The sequence below is a fragment of the Dermochelys coriacea genome, chromosome 5, assembly GCF_009764565.3.
Source record: "Dermochelys coriacea isolate rDerCor1 chromosome 5, rDerCor1.pri.v4, whole genome shotgun sequence".
Taxonomy (NCBI): Eukaryota; Metazoa; Chordata; order Testudines; family Dermochelyidae; genus Dermochelys; species Dermochelys coriacea.
The window spans coordinates 48,283,449-48,299,956 of record NC_050072.1 but is presented as its reverse complement, the minus strand read 5'-3'; positions in this window follow the sequence as shown (position 1 = coordinate 48,299,956).

Here is a 16,508-nt window from a genome sequence, read left to right as displayed (position 1 = left end):
TGATTTTGATCCTCCAATACAAAAATACTCTCTGATATTTGCAGGGCGTATACCTACAGCTCCTGAAATTTCATTGTGGAAAATACAGTCTACCTCCAAGTTTTTTCTTGTGTGATTGCTAGTGATCAGGAATACTAGAATTTTGTTTCCTTCAGTTTTTATGTTTCTCCCCCCGCCCCCGGTCCCAAGATTACAAAATGATCTTTGTTCCTTTTATCTGGATTTGTTGGACCTGTGCTTCCAACTTTCTTCATCTGTGAGATGGAAACACCCACTAATATATTAGAGTAATGGCTTTCCCCACTTTTCATATAATTTACCAGACTACTGAAGCACATTTCACACATTCCCCCCGACCCCCCATTCTTTGAACATGAAACTGTTGATTCTGGCCAGCAAAACTTTTTTTTTTAAACAAAAGTTTAACTGCAATCGAATACATCATTTGATGTAACACTCTCAAACGTCAAACAGTGTATGCTTCCAGTTGAATGATCCTAACAGAGCTTTCACATGCTTACAGTCTTAGGATCTTGTTCTAGTTCATTCTTATGCAGTTGATAACACTTCCATTTTGCAGCCTTTTGGAAGTCTACTTGGCCGCCTATAATATTTTCCTGCTCACCTGCACTCTCCTTTAACGTTTTTTCCTCATTCTTCCTGCTAATGTTTTCAGTGTCTAGCTTCCAATGCATTTCTTATACTGTAGTGGATTTCTCTCCTGCTGTGCCTTCTTGGGCAATATTATCTTAAATTATACACAGATAAAAATATATTCTACCAACTACTGTCTTTGCACAGGTACAGTATCTTATTTTAATCTGAGTCTACCTGCAAAGCAGTGCATTCTCCAAAAGACAGTGGGTCTGATTCTCCACTGCCTTGCACCTTGTGTAGCTTTTTACATGTGTGCAAATTGCTATCCCTGGATTGCACTTCATAGAATCATAGAATATCAGGGTTGGAAGGGACCCCAGAAGGTCATCTAGTCCAACCCCCTGCTCAAAGCAGGACCAAGTCCCAGTTAAATCATCCCAGCCAGGGCTTTGTCAAGCCTGACCTTAAAAACCTCTAAGGAAGGAGATTCTACCACCTCCCTAGGTAACGCATTCCAGTGTTTCACCACCCTCTTAGTGAAAAAGTTTTTCCTAATATCCAATCTAAACCTCCCCCATTGCAACTTGAGACCATTACTCCTCGTTCTGTCATCTGCTACCATTGAGAACAGTCTAGAGCCATCCTCTTTGAAACCCCCTTTCAGGTAGTTGAAAGCAGCTATCAAATCCCCCCTCATTCTTCTCTTCTGCAGACTAAACAATCCCAGCTCCCTCAGCCTCTCCTCATAAGTCATGTGCTCTAGACCCCTAATCATTTTTGTTGCCCTTCGTTGTACTCTTTCCAATTTATCCACATCCTTCCTGTAGTGTGGGGCCCAAAACTGGACACAGTACTCCAGATGAGGCCTCACCAGTGTCGAATAGAGGGGAACGATCACGTCCCTCGATCTGCTCGCTATGCCCCTACTTATACATCCCAAAATGCCATTGGCCTTCTTGGCAACAAGGGCACACTGCTGACTCATATCCAGCTTCTCGTCCACTGTCACCCCTAGGTCCTTTCCGCAGAACTGCTGCCGAGCCATTCGGTCCCTAGTCTGTAGCGGTGCATTGGATTCTTCCATCCTAAGTGCAGGACCCTGCACTTATCCTTATTGAACCTCATTAGATTTCTTTTGGCCCAATCCTCCAATTTGTCTAGGTCCTTCTGTATCCTATTCCTCCCCTCCAGCGTATCTACCACTCCTCCCAGTTTAGTATCATCCGCAAATTTGCTGAGAGTGCAATCCACACCATCCTCCAGATCATTTATGAAGATATTGAACAAAACGGGCCCCAGGACCGACCCCTGGGGCACTCCACTTGACACCGGCTGCCAACTAGACATGGAGCCATTGATCACTACCCGTTGAGCCCGACAATCTAGCCAGCTTTCTACCCACCTTATAGTGCATTCATCCAGCCCATACTTCCTTAACTTGCTGACAATATGCTGTGGGAGACCGTGTCAAAAGCTTTGCTAAAGTCAAGAAACAATACATCCACTGCTTTCCCTTCATCCACAGAACCAGTAATCTCATCATAAAAGGCGATTAGATTAGTCAGGCATGACCTTCCCTTGGTGAATCCATGCTGACGGTTCCTGATCACTTTCCTCTCCTCTAAGTGCTTCAGGATTGATTCTTTGAGGACCTGCTCCATGATTTTTCCAGGGACTGAGGTGAGGCTGACCGGCCTGTAGTTCCCAGGATCCTCCTTCTTCCCTTTTTTAAAGATGGGCACTACATTAGCCTTTTTCCAGTCATCCGGGACTTCCCCCGTTCGCCACGAGTTTTCAAAGATAATGGCCAAGGGCTCTGCAATCACAGCCGCCAATTCCTTCAGCACTCTCGGATGCAATTCGTCCGGCCCCATGGACTTGTGCACGTCCAGCTTTTCTAAATAGTCCCTAACCACCTCTATCTCTACAGAGGGCTGGCCATCTCTTCCCCATTTTGTGTTGCCCAGCACAGCAGTCTGGGAGCTGACCTTGTTAGTGAAAACAGAGGCAAAAAAAGCATTGAGTACATTAGCTTTTTCCACATCCTCTGTCACTAGCTTGCCTCCCTCATTCAGTAAGGGGCCCACACTTTCCTTGGCTTTCTTCTTGTTGCCAACATACCTGAAGAAACCCTTCTTGTTACTCTTGACATCTCTTGCTAGCTGCAGCTCCAGGTGCGATTTGGCCCTCCTGATATCTTTCCTACATGCCCGAGCAATATTTTTATACTCTTTCCTGGTCATATGTCCAACCTTCCACTTCTTGTAAGCTTCTTTTTTATGTTTAAGATCCGCTAGGATTTCACCATTAAGCCAAGCTGGTCGCCTGCCATATTTACTATTCTTTCGACTCATCGGGAGTGTTTGTCCCTGTAACCTCAACAGGGATTCCTTGAAATACAGCCAGCTCGCCTGGACTCCCTTCCCTTTCATGTTAGTCCCCCAGGGGATCCTGGCCATCTGTTCCCTGAGGGAGTCAAAGTCTGCTTTCCTGAAGTCCAGGGTCCGTATCCTGCTGCTTACCTTTCTTCCCTGCGTCAGGATCCTGAACTCAACCAACTCATGGTCACTGCCTCCCAGATTCCCATCCACTTTTGCTTCCCCCACTAATTCTACCCGGTTTGTGAGCAGCAGGTCAAGAAAAGCGCTCCCCCTAGTTGGCTCCCCGAGCACTTGCACCAGGAAATTGTCCCCTACGCTTTCCAAAAACTTCCTGGATTGTCTATGCACCGCTGTATTGCTCTCCCAGCAGATATCAGGAAAATTAAAGTCACCCATGAGAATCAGGGCATGCGATCTAGTAGCTTCCGTGAGTTGCCGGAAGAAAGCCTCATCCACCTCATCCCCCTGGTCCGGTGGTCTATAGCAGACTCCCACCATGACATCACTCTTGTTGCACACACTTCTAAACTTAATCCAGAGACACTCAGGTTTTTCCACAGTTTCGTACCGGAGCTCTGAGCAGTCATACTGCTCCCTTACATACAGTGCTACTCCCCCACCTTTTCTGCCCTGCCTGTCCTTCCTGAACAGTTTATAACCATCCATGACTGTACTCCAGTCATGTGAGTTATCCCACCAAGTCTCTGTTATTCCAATCACGTCATAATTCCTTGACATCACCAGGACCTCCAGTTCTCCCTGCTTGTTTCCAAGGCTTTGTGCATTTGTATATAAGCACTTGAGATAACCTGTTGATCGCCCCTCATTCCCAGTATGAGGCAGGAGCCCTCCCCTCACAGACCTTCCTGCCTGTGCTTCCTCCCGGTATCCCGCTTTCCCACTTACCTCAGGGCTTTGGTCTCCTTCCCCCGGTGAACCTAGTTTAAAGCCCTCCTCACTAGGTTAGCCAGCCTGCTGGCAAAGATGTTCTTCCCTCTCTTTGTAAGATGGAGCCCGTCTCTGCCCAGCACTCCTCCTTCATGGAACACCATCCCATGGTCAAAGAATCCAAAGCCTTCTCTCCGACACCACCTGCGTAGCCATTCGTTGACCTCCACGATTCGACGGTCCCTACCCAGGCCTTTTCCTTCCATGGGGAGGATGGACGAGAACACCACTTGCGCCTCCAACTCCTTTATCCTTCTTCCCAGAGCCACGTAGTCCGCAGTGATCCGCTCAAGGTCATTCTTGGCAGTATCTTTTGCTTCTTTTGCACAAGTGTAAGTAAAGCAAGGCAATGGAGAATCAGGCTGACCTTGGGGCTAGCAGGGAACTGGGCCAGTCCCCAGCATAAATTAAACCGCTGTTAGGACTGCTAATTTATACCTGGGTGCACAAGTGTCCATTTTGGGAGCCAGTGGCACATTGGAGTGACATGCTGGCCACACCCCCTTTAATCTAGCCATGCCTTCAGCTCTACACTACCAGGAGAGAGGTGTTTTAGGAGCTCCTGCAGCAGTTCTACACCATCCAGAATTTACCTATTAGGTGAGGATTTTTCATAACATATGCTAATACTTTCTGCTGCTTTATACAATTAAAACAGCTACAGCAGTGTCAAGGATCTGGCTTTCTATCTTTTCTTGCACACCCCTATGCAAAATGAACTTTGTCACAGATTTATCTTTAGCTGATACTTCACATTGCTGGCTGAAAGGCTTCTCCAAGAACAATCTTCTCATTTGCTCTCTTCTATACTGTGCAATTTTTTTCTTTTGCGTATTGTTTGTTGTACAGCTTTGGAAGTGCTGGTTTGATTTGGCTAACCGTCTTTAAGCAATTTCTCTAGTTTGTTGTTTTGACTTCAGTTTTATAATGGCAAACCTTCTCTTCCTTCCTAGTAAAGATGGGACTAGGACTGGAAGACACTGTTCAACTTCAGAAAGTTCAGAGTGGGATTTAGACTCTGTTTTTCTGGGTATTGTGCCCAGGGCCGGCTCCAGGCTTTCCAAGCAGGTGCTTAGGGTGGCATTTAGAATGGGGTGGCAGTCCGTGTCCTGCGGCGGCAATTTGGCGGCAGCTCCGCTGCTCTTCCTGCCGCAGCAGCTTTCGGTGGCGACTGCTTGGTAAAGCCGCCCCGATTGTGCCTTTAAATGTAGAGGACTCCCCCGCCTTTCTGCAGAGGTAGCTTTTGGTGTTTCAGCTTAGGTACAAACTGTTAATCGCTGTACTTTCCTTCTTATGGAGATTTTATATTTTTTCTCAATTTCTTATGTTTTTTCCTATACACAAAGCAAGCCACTTATATTTAGAGTACATGGCTTATTTCAATTTAAGGAAAACAAACTGGTCTCAACTCTGCTTTTCAATATTTGAGCCAAATTCTACACTGATATACTGGTGCAAAATGGGGACTTCAGATGGGTGTAGATGAGTGGAATTTAGCCCAGTATCTTCATTAGTTTTTTCCAATGCATACAGCAATTCAGTTTTAGGTTTTTGTTTTAGGTGCATGACAGATGGATCGACTATATTTTATTTTTATCTTGTGTCATTTGTCTAGTAGTTGCAGAGCAAAATATTCTTCAGGCTTTTGAAGATGCTTTCCTTTGTTGTCTCCATTATCACCTTTGCTTCCAGTATTGGGCATTTCTTTTATAGCCATGCCTACAGGGGGAAGTAATACTGCATGCATCCTTGCTTCAGCTGTGATTCTCCTTTGACTGTTAAAGTTGCTATGCTCGGTTTATTTTATTATTTTCTTCAGACTGGAAGCATTAATCTGCCTTTACAACTGGCTAGGAGGTTTGGTTTTGAGCTTTGACCTGATATTTGTGGAAGGACTGTGGTGCTGACCCGTTGAAGTAAGCAACGTTCTCTGAATAAAAATGCATCTATTGTAGTTTGTTCTTTTGTGGCTGTCTTGCATACCTACTCTACAAAGTTTGGCAGATGTAAGTTACATCAGCATAAAGCTGCCACAGTTACTATATGGCTTATGCGCGTGCATACTTGGCTCCTTGTGTTGGTGCTGAGCGTAATCACAAGGAGTGCTTGTCCATGTGCAGTGCACCGTGGGTCGGTATCCCAGTGTGCAACCCCCATCATCCAGTACATTATCTTTTGGGGAGTTTTGGCAATGCATGGTGGGGCAGAAACAAGTTGTGCAGGGGTCACTGGGAGGAAGTGGTCAACTTCCCAGTGTGCAACTATCTCCATCCCATAATATCATCTATATCCCATAATTTTTGTGCCTTTTTAAAAAAATCCAATGAATTTGTGTGGCTGTCCTAACTGTCTGCCATCTCTGACAGAAGCATGGCGCCTGCACAGCTCTGCACTGTAGTCATAAGTATTGCAAGCACAGGACAATCCACTGGTATTTGCAGAATAACAAGAAGAACTGGACCAGTGGTCAACATGATGATCTCATGGAAGACAGACTACTGTGGGGCATACTGAGAACTAATTCAAGGTTTTTGGTGGTGGTCACGGAGCAGCTGCAGATGGTGGAGTGCTGCTTCTGGGCTTGAGAAACAAGCACTGACTGGTGGGATTGCATCGTTATGCTGGGTTGGCTGCAGAACTTTCAGATGCACAAGGCCATGTTCCTAGAGCTGTGTGTCAAGATCCCTCCAGTGCAGGGACACCAAAATGAGAGCTGCACTGATAGTGGAGAAGCGAGTAACGATCTCCCTGTGGAAATTCGCAACACTGGATTGCTACTGGTCAGCGAAAAATCACTTTGGGGTTGGAAAATCCACTGTGGGGGCAGTTCTCATGTAAGTGTGCAGGGCCATCAATTGTTTCCTGCTATGCAGGACTGTGATTCTTAGCAGTGTGCAGAACATAGTGGATGGATTAGCAGCAATGGGGTTCCTGAACTACGGTGGAACAATAGATGGCACATACATCTCGATTTTGGCACTAGGCTACTTTTCTATGGCTATGCAAGTGCTGGTGGATCACTGGCGATGCTTCGCTGACATCAATGTTGACTGGACAGGGAAGTTGCATGATGCTCACATCTTTAAAAACATGGGACTGTTCAGAAAGCTACATGCAGGGACCGTCTTTCCTGACTGACTGATTACCATTGGCAGTGTTGAAATGCCAATAGTGATCCTGGGGGACCCATCCTACCCCTTGCTCCCCGGCTCATGAAGCCATACACCAGCCACCTTGACGTCCACGTTGCTACAGCTGGTCAATGTGGAGCTATACGGCTCGGGGAGACTTGGAAGAGCACTTTAACAGTGAGCCACAGTAATGCATTGTGGTCTACTTTGGCCATGCTGTTCTGGGGCCTGTTAGGAACTGTATGGTGCTTGGTACACGTTTATGAATATGACAGTTGAGCTCTTTTAATAGTCCTTGTGTCTGGCTGTTCAAACTCAGCAGACAGCCGCTCCACCCTCCAACCCTGCGGTGACTTTCCCCTCTGCTGCCTGCTGTGTCCTGCATAATATCTGTGAAGCTATAACCATTGGAATGTTTATTCACAAGATTGGACCTCGATGGAAAAAACAAAACAAAACACCAGTGTCCCTTCAATCTACCCAAAGGCCACTGAAGTGTCATTCTGCACTTGCTGAGCCAGCAGTTAAATTTTTCCTTGGTGGTGTCAGTGGAAGTTGAATATGTGGGTGGCAGGGAGGCTGGTATAGCTCAGAGCTGCTTTGAGATTGAGGAGTTGGGCCTCTGAGGCACAGTTCCTCCCTTATTGTTCTGCGGGGTGCGGCTCACTTCCTCCTCATGTCAGCTGAGTTTTACTGGCTGGTGCATTGCTAACCAGAGCTGTGGTGTCATCCACTGTCACCTCCCCTATCCACTTGCTCACAGTGCAGAATATATGGTTGTGCAGTTCCTGCTTTCCTCCTGTCCAGACCCTACCATGCAGGGGAATGGGAGGAAGCCTTGCTCCCCTGCACAGCCACATCAGGACTAGTCACAACCTAGCCCTTAGCTTATAAGCGCTTTGGCTCAGGGACCTTGCTTGCTTGGTTTTGTCTGTGCATTTGCTGCTAATACACATAGGGTCAAACTCCTATTGATGAGCAGTTACTCATGGAACTAGTGCCATTGATTTCAAGAGCTTGAAGAATTTACGTTCTAGGGACTTGATCTTACCATCCTTCCTTCATGCAACTAGTCCCATATTTTGAGTGTGAAATCGCATGGGACTACTCACACGAGTAAGGTTTGTAGGATCAAGCCCTATTTATGACTAAACACAGGGGAACACTTCTGAATTAAGATGGTGGGGAGAAAAGGATTGTTTACTCTGATCAGGGCAGATGGAGGGATTGCTTAAAGATGTGGGCTTTAAGAAAGGATTTCAAAGACAAAGCTTTGGGGTCTTGTTGGGGAGGCTGGATGGGCATTTTGCCAGCTTCTGAGCTGTGGGCACAGTCTCATCCAACTCTCACTGAACTATCAAAAGTACGGGTTGAACTACAGAGACAAGGGCATGGAGATGCAAATATCTTGCAAGCTCAATATTTAGGGTGACTGTGTTTTTAAAAAATTCCAACTTTTGATTCCTTTAAAATATTCAACAGAAAAACAGAATAATTTTTTCAGATCCATAGATGTCTTGTAATAGCAAAGCAAATATTCTGACCTCTCACAATAGACTTGTTTGTTTCTTTATTCAAAGTAGGAAGGGGCAGCAAATGGAACACAATAGCTGTTTTATTAATGGAATTTGCTGCTAGAGATTCTCAGAAATGTCCTTATTATCAAATATATCCTAAGGAAACTTGCTCCTAGACCTGCTAGCATGGTAGTAATTTCTCTGAGCCAACACAGCCCGCCTAAATGTATTATGCAGTGCTGTATACTGCTCTCTTCCTTTTGTCTCCCCGAGAAGGAGCATTGCAGTGGCTGTTGGCTTAAGATTTAACTCTGGTGAGGACACTACTTGTGACTCTCTTGGTCTCACTCCGAGTAGGCTAGACTTGCATTCTAATGAAGAATAGGGCTGGGGTAGGATGGGGAGCATTTTCTCCCAGGCACAACAATCCAAAGGAAGCTGATCTCTTCCTTCTCGCGTGACAGAAGGAATAAATCCTTAAGGTGGCTACTCAATGTTATAGTTACTGGTGTGAGTGATACACCCAGTATCACCAATTCTTTTAAGAGTCTTCCTTTCCACATAGCTCCCAGTGCTTTTGCCTGTTGGGGTCGATGCTTGTAAAATTCCAGTTCAGTGATCCAAAAATCTGCATCTCTCCTCCTGAATTAGCATTTCTAGAAATGCTCTAATGCATCTGTAGGGCACCAATAAATGGTGATAGACATGGTTAGGGACTTAGCAGCCTATTCACCAAGCAAGAGGGGTAAATTCCCATACCACACATTTGTGGTCAGGTATAGTCTATTGATACTATGTCCTGCAATTTCGAGGCATGGACTCTGTGATCTAACATTTCTTTTCCATCTTTAACTTTCATGAACCTATCAACATGTTGGGAGGACTCATGAAATCTTATTGGAATTGCAGATAGTAAGGAAAGTCTCCTTTGTCCCATTTGTGGATACATTTATAATTCCAATGTGTCTAGCTGGCAGAACAGAATGGATACACATAATCTGTCTGACTGGCTAATTGTAGAAATATAAGTAGAAATACAGAACAAGCACTTATTTCTATTGAGTAGTTGTGGATGTGCTTGGAAAGCAAAACATATGTCTGCAGGAGTTTACATAAAGAATGGCTTCAGCAGTAGTATGATCAACAAGTTGCTATATTTGGGCTGGGTTAGGGTTATTTCATTATAGCATTGTGCCAGCAGTGCTGTAGTTCTGGGTCAGATGATGCTTTCATTCTAAGATCTTACTTCCAGTGATTTATGACTCCCCCCTCAATTACTTTTTCAGCTGACATTTCTCATGCTTGTTCTTGGTCCATTTCTAATGGAAATCTTGAAAAGAACCTGTTCAGTTGATTTTGAGTTATTTGAGCATGAAAAAGCAATATTCCTTCAACTGTAAAATTCAGGCAATTTTTTATACTTGGATTTATAGCCATAACTTTATTTAATATCTGGGTTTGGGGATTTCCCCCCACCCACCCCATTTAATATATTTACTGTAGGTGGTTTTTGAAGTATTTCCATCTTTGGTACTAGGCTTGCATTCAAAATTTACACAATGCATGAGATTCAGAAAATTATGATTGTCATAACTGGAGCAACTTAGTACTTCCCATTCCTTAACTTGTGAGCCACTTGCACACCTACCAGCTAGGGACCAGATCATGTGAAGATGTGAGTACCACTGGAATATACTAAATGTCCTCAACTCCCATTTAAGTCCATATTAGTTTCATAGACTATAAAGTCAAAGGGATCATGATGATCATCTAGTCTGACATCCTGCATAACACAGGACTTCTTTGAATTAGTTCCCATTTGAACTAGAGCATATCTTTCAGAAAAGCACACTTGCTTTAAAAATTTCCAGTGATAGATTCTATTACAACACTTGGTAATTTTTCCAATGGTTAATTACTCACTGTTAAGAAATAAGGTATAAATTTTTATCTAAATTTGCTTAGAGTCAATTTTCAGCCACTGGATTTTGTTATACCTTTGTCTACTAGATTGTAGTGCTGTATTATCAAATTTCTGTTCCCTAGGTAGCAGAGGTGAAAGTAAGCCGGTACGCCCTGGTATGGCGTACCGGCAAGAGCCGGTGTGCTGTACCGGGACCGCCTCTCCCAGATGTCAATTTAAAGCCCTGGGGTAGTGGTGGCGGGGCTCCGGCGAGGATTTAAAGGGCCCCGGAGCTCCAACCTGCACTAATGCCCTGGAACCCTTTAAATCCCCGCCTGAGCCCTGCTGCCTGAGCCCTGGGGTAGCAGCAGCCGGGCTCCGTCAGGGATTTAAAGGGCCCTGGGGCTCCAGCCGCCGCTACTGCCCCGGCCCTTTACATCCCTTCTGGAGCCCTGCCGCTGCTACCCCAGGGCTCAGGCAACAGGGTTCAGGCGGGGATTTAAAGGGCCCGGGACTCTGGCAGTTGCTACCACAGAGGAGCTCCAGGCCCTTTAAAAATCTGCCAGAGCCCAGAGCCCCGGGATAGCGGTGGCAGCCAGGAGTCCCCAGTCATTTAAAGGGCCCGGGGGTCCCATCCGCCTCTGCGGCTGGCAGCTCAAGGGTGATTTAAAGGGCCCGGGACTCCCAGCCGCCACTACTGCAGCTGGGAGCCCCAGGCCCTTTAAATCATGATTTAAAGGGCCGGGGATTTAAGGCCCTTGCCTCTTCCGGTTGAGGCCATGCCCCCTGCTCAGGACTCCGGCGTACTGGTAAGTCCTTTAACTTACTTTCACCCCTGCCAGGTAGGTACTTAGACTGTGATCAAGTCAACCCTTAGCCTTCTCTTTAAGTTAAATTCAAGGTGCTCAATCTATTTATCACTGTAAGGCATGTTATCTAATCCTTAAATCACTCTCATGGCTCTTCTCTGAACCCTCTCCAATTTAGCAACATCCTTCTTGAATTGTGGGCATCGGAACTGGGCATAGTATTCTAGCAGCAGTCGCACCAGTGCCAAATACAGTGGTAATATAACCTCTCTGTTCCCATTCCCCCCCTTAGCAAAACATGATTTCAATTTCCCCACCCCATTCTCTGTTCCCATCCCCTCCCCTTACTTCCTGATTGACTGCAGACTATATAGTAAAACTTGACAGGTTTCAGAGTAGCAGCCGTGTTAGTCTGTATTCACAAAAAGAAAAGGAGTACTTGTGGCACCTAAAAGACTAACAAATTTATTTGAGAATAAGCTTTCGTGAGCTATAGCTCACTTCATCGGATGCATTCAGTGAAAAATACAGTGGGGAGATTAATATACACACACAGAGAGCATGGAACAATGGGTTTTATCATACACACTCTAAGGAGAGTGATCATTTAAGATGAGCTATTACCAGCAGGAAGGGGGGGGTAAGGAAGAAAACCTTTTGTGGTGATAATCAAGGTGGGCCATTTCCAGCAGTTGACAAGAACCTCTGAGGAACAGTGGGAGGTGAGAGGGGAGAAATAACATGGGGGAATCGTTTTACTTTGTGTAATGACCCATCCACTCCCAGTCTCTATTCAAGCCTAAGTTAATTGTATCCAGTTTCCAAATTAATTCCAATTCAGCAGTCGCTCGTTGGAGTCTGTTTTTGAAGTTTTTTTGTTGAAGAATAGCCACTCTCAGGTCTGTGATCGAGTGGCCAGAGAGATTGAAGTGTTCTCTGACTGGTTTTTGAATGTTATAATTCTTGACATCTGATTTGTGTCCCTTTATTCTTTTACGTAGAGACTGTCCAGTTTGACCAATGTACATGGCAGAGGGGCATTACTGGCACATGATGGCATATATCACATTGGCAGATGCGCAGGTAAATGAGCCTCTGATAGTGTGGCTGATGTGATTAGGCCCTATGATGGTGTCCCCTGAATAGATATGTGGGCACAGTTGGCAACAGGCTTTGTTGCAAGGATAGGTTCCTGGGTTAGTGGTTCTGTTGTGTGGTTGCTGGTGAGTATTTGCTTCAGTTTGGGGGGCTGTCTGTAAGCAAGGACTGGCCTGTCTCCCAAGATCTGTGAGAGTGATGGGTCGTCCTTCAGGATAGGTTGTAGATCCTTGATGATGCGTTGGAGAGGTTTTAGTTGGGGGCTGAAGGTGATGGCTAGTGGCGTTCTGTTATTTTCTTTGTTGGGCCTGTCCTGTAGTAGGTGACTTCTGGGTACTCTTCTGGCTCTGTCAATCTGTTTCTTCACTTCAGCAGGTGGGTATTGTAGTTGTAAGAATGTATGATAGAGATCTTGTAGGTGTTTGTCTCTGTCTGAGGGGTTGGAGCAAATGCGGTTGTACCGTAGAGCTTGGCTGTAGACAATGGGTCGTGTGGTGTGATCTGGGTGAAAGCTGGAGGCATGTAGGTAGGAATAGCGGTCAGTAGGTTTCCGGTATAGGGTAGTGTTTATGTGGCCATCACTTATTAGCACTGTAGTGTCCAGGAAGTGGATCTCTTGTGTGGACTGGTCCAGGCTGAGGTTGATGGTGGGATGGAAATTGTTGAAATCATGGTGGAATTCCTCAAGGGCTTCTTTTCCATGGGTCCAGATGATGAAGATGTCATCAATGTAGCGCAAGTAGAGTAGGGGCATTAGGGGACGAGAACTGAGGAAGCGTTGTTCTAAATCAGCCATAAAAATGTTGGCATACTGTGGAGCCATGCGGGTACCCATCGCCGTGCCGCTGATTTGAAAGTATACATTGTCCCCAAATATGAAATAGTTATGGGTGAGGACAAAGTCACAAAGTTCAGCCACCAGGTTAGCCGTGACGTTATCGGGGATACTGTTCCTGATGGCTTGTAGTCCATCTTTGTGTGGAATGTTGGTGTAGAAGGCTTCTACATCCATAGTGGCCAGGATGGTGTTTTTAGGAAGATCACTGATGGATTGTAGTTTCCTCAGGAAGTCAGTGGTGTCTCAAAGATAGCTGGGAGTGCTGGTAGTGTAGGGCCTGAGGAGGGAGTCTACATAGCCAGACAATCCTGCTGTCAGGGTGCCAATGCCTGATGATGGGGCGTCCAGGATTTCCAGGTTTATGGATCTTGGGTAGCAGATAGAATACCCCAAGTCGGGGTTCCAGGGGTGTGTTTGTACGGATTTGTTCTTGTGCTTTTTCAGGGAGTTTATTGAGCAAATGGTGTAGTTTCTTTTGGTAACTCTCAGTGGGATCAGAGGTTAATGGCTTGTAGAAAGTGGTGTTTATTGCTCAATTTAAATGCATAAGAGGGTTTTATATTTAATAAGAAAATAAATAGAATCATAGAATATCAGGGTTGGAAGGGACCCCAGAAGGTCATCTAGTCCAACCCCCTGCTCAAAGCAGGACCAAGTCCCAGTTAAATCATCCCAGCCAGGGCTTTGTCAAGCCTGACCTTAAAAACCTCTAAGGAAGGAGATTCTACCACCTCCCTAGGTAACGCATTCCAGTGTTTCACCACCCTCTTAGTGAAAAAGTTTTTCCTAATATCCAATCTAAACCTCCCCCATTGCAACTTGAGACCATTACTCCTCGTTCTGTCATCTGCTACCATTGAGAACAGTCTAGAGCCATCCTCTTTGAAACCCCCTTTCAGGTAGTTGAAAGCAGCTATCAAATCCCCCCTCATTCTTCTCTTCTGCAGACTAAACAATCCCAGCTCCCTCAGCCTCTCCTCATAAGTCATGTGCTCTAGACCCCTAATCATTTTTGTTGCCCTTCGTTGTACTCTTTCCAATTTATCCACATCCTTCCTGTAGTGTGGGGCCCAAAACTGGACACAGTACTCCAGATGAGGCCTCACCAGTGTCGAATAGAGGGGAACGATCACGTCCCTCGATCTGCTCGCTATGCCCCTACTTATACATCCCAAAATGCCATTGGCCTTCTTGGCAACAAGGGCACACTGCTGACTCATATCCAGCTTCTCGTCCACTGTCACCCCTAGGTCCTTTTCCGCAGAACTGCTGCCGAGCCATTCGGTCCCTAGTCTGTAGCGGTGCATTGGATTCTTCCATCCTAAGTGCAGGACCCTGCACTTATCCTTATTGAACCTCATTAGATTTCTTTTGGCCCAATCCTCCAATTTGTCTAGGTCCTTCTGTATCCTATTCCTCCCCTCCAGCGTATCTACCACTCCTCCCAGTTTAGTATCATCCGCAAATTTGCTGAGAGTGCAATCCACACCATCCTCCAGATCATTTATGAAGATATTGAACAAAACGGGCCCCAGGACCGACCCCTGGGGCACTCCACTTGACACCGGCTGCCAACTAGACATGGAGCCATTGATCACTACCCGTTGAGCCCGACAATCTAGCCAGCTTTCTACCCACCTTATAGTGCATTCATCCAGCCCATACTTCCTTAACTTGCTGACAAGAATGCTGTGGGAGACCGTGTCCAAAGCTTTGCTAAAGTCAAGAAACAATACATCCACTGCTTTCCCTTCATCCACAGAACCATTAATCTCATCATAAAAGGCGATTAGATTAGTCAGGCATGACCTTCCCTTGGTGAATCCATGCTGACTGTTCCTGATCACTTTCCTCTCCTCTAAGTGCTTCAGGATTGATTCTTTGAGGACCTGCTCCATGATTTTTCCAGGGACTGAGGTGAGGCTGACCGGCCTGTATTTCCCAGGATCCTCCTTCTTCCCTTTTTTAAAGATGGGCACTACATTAGCCTTTTTTCCAGTCATCCGGGACTTCCCCCGTTTGCCACGAGTTTTCAAAGATAATGGCCAAGGGCTCTGCAATCACAGCCGCCAATTCCCTCAGCACTCTCGGATGCAATTCGTCCGGCCCCATGGACTTGTGCACGTCCAGCTTTTCTAAATAGTCCCTAACCACCTCTATCTCTACAGAGGGCTGGCCATCTCTTCCCCATTTTGTGTTGCCCAGCACAGCAGTCTGGGAGCTGACCTTGTTAGTGAAAACAGAGGCAAAAAAAGCATGAGTACATTAGCTTTTTCCACATCCTCTGTCACTAGCTTGCCTCCCTCATTCAGTAAGGGGCCCACACTTTCCTTGGCTTTCTTCTTGTTGCCAACATACCTGAAGAAACCCTTCTTGTTACTCTTGACATCTCTTGCTAGCTGCAGCTCCAGGTGCGATTTGGCCCTCCTGATATCTTTCCTACATGCCCGAGCAATATTTTTATACTCTTCCCTGGTCATATGTCCAACCTTCCACTTCTTGTAAGCTTCTTTTTTATGTTTAAGATCCGCTAGGATTTCACCATTAAGCCAAGCTGGTCGCCTGCCATATTTACTATTCTTTCGACTCATCGGGATGGTTTGTCCCTGTAACCTCAACAGGGATTCCTTGAAATACAGCCAGCTCTCCTGGACTCCCTTCCCTTTCATGTTAGTCCCCCAGGGGATCCTGGCCATCTGTTCCCTGAGGGAGTCAAAGTCTGCTTTCCTGAAGTCCAGGGTCCGTATCCTGCTGCTTACCTTTCTTCCCTGCGTCAGGATCCTGAACTCAACCAACTCATGGTCACTGCCTCCCAGATTCCCATCCACTTTTGCTTCCCCCACTAATTCTACCCGGTTTGTGAGCAGCAGGTCGAGAAAAGCGCTCCCCCTAGTTGGCTCCCCTAGCACTTGCACCAGGAAATTGTCCCCTACGCTTTCCAAAAACTTCCTGGATTGTCTATGCACCGCTGTATTGCTCTCCCAGCAGATATCAGGAAAATTAAAGTCACCCATGAGAATCAGGGCATGCAATCTAGTAGCTTCCGTGAGTTGCCGGAAGAAAGCCTCATCCACCTCATCCCCCTGGTCCGGTGGTCTATAGCAGACTCCCACCATGACATCACTCTTGTTGCACACACTTCTAAACTTAATCCAGAGACACTCAGGTTTTTCCACAGTTTCGTACCGGAGCTCTGAGCAGTCATACTGCTCCCTTACATACAGTGCTACTCCCCCACCTTTTCTGCCCTGCCTGTCCTTCCTGAACAGTTTATAACCATCCATGA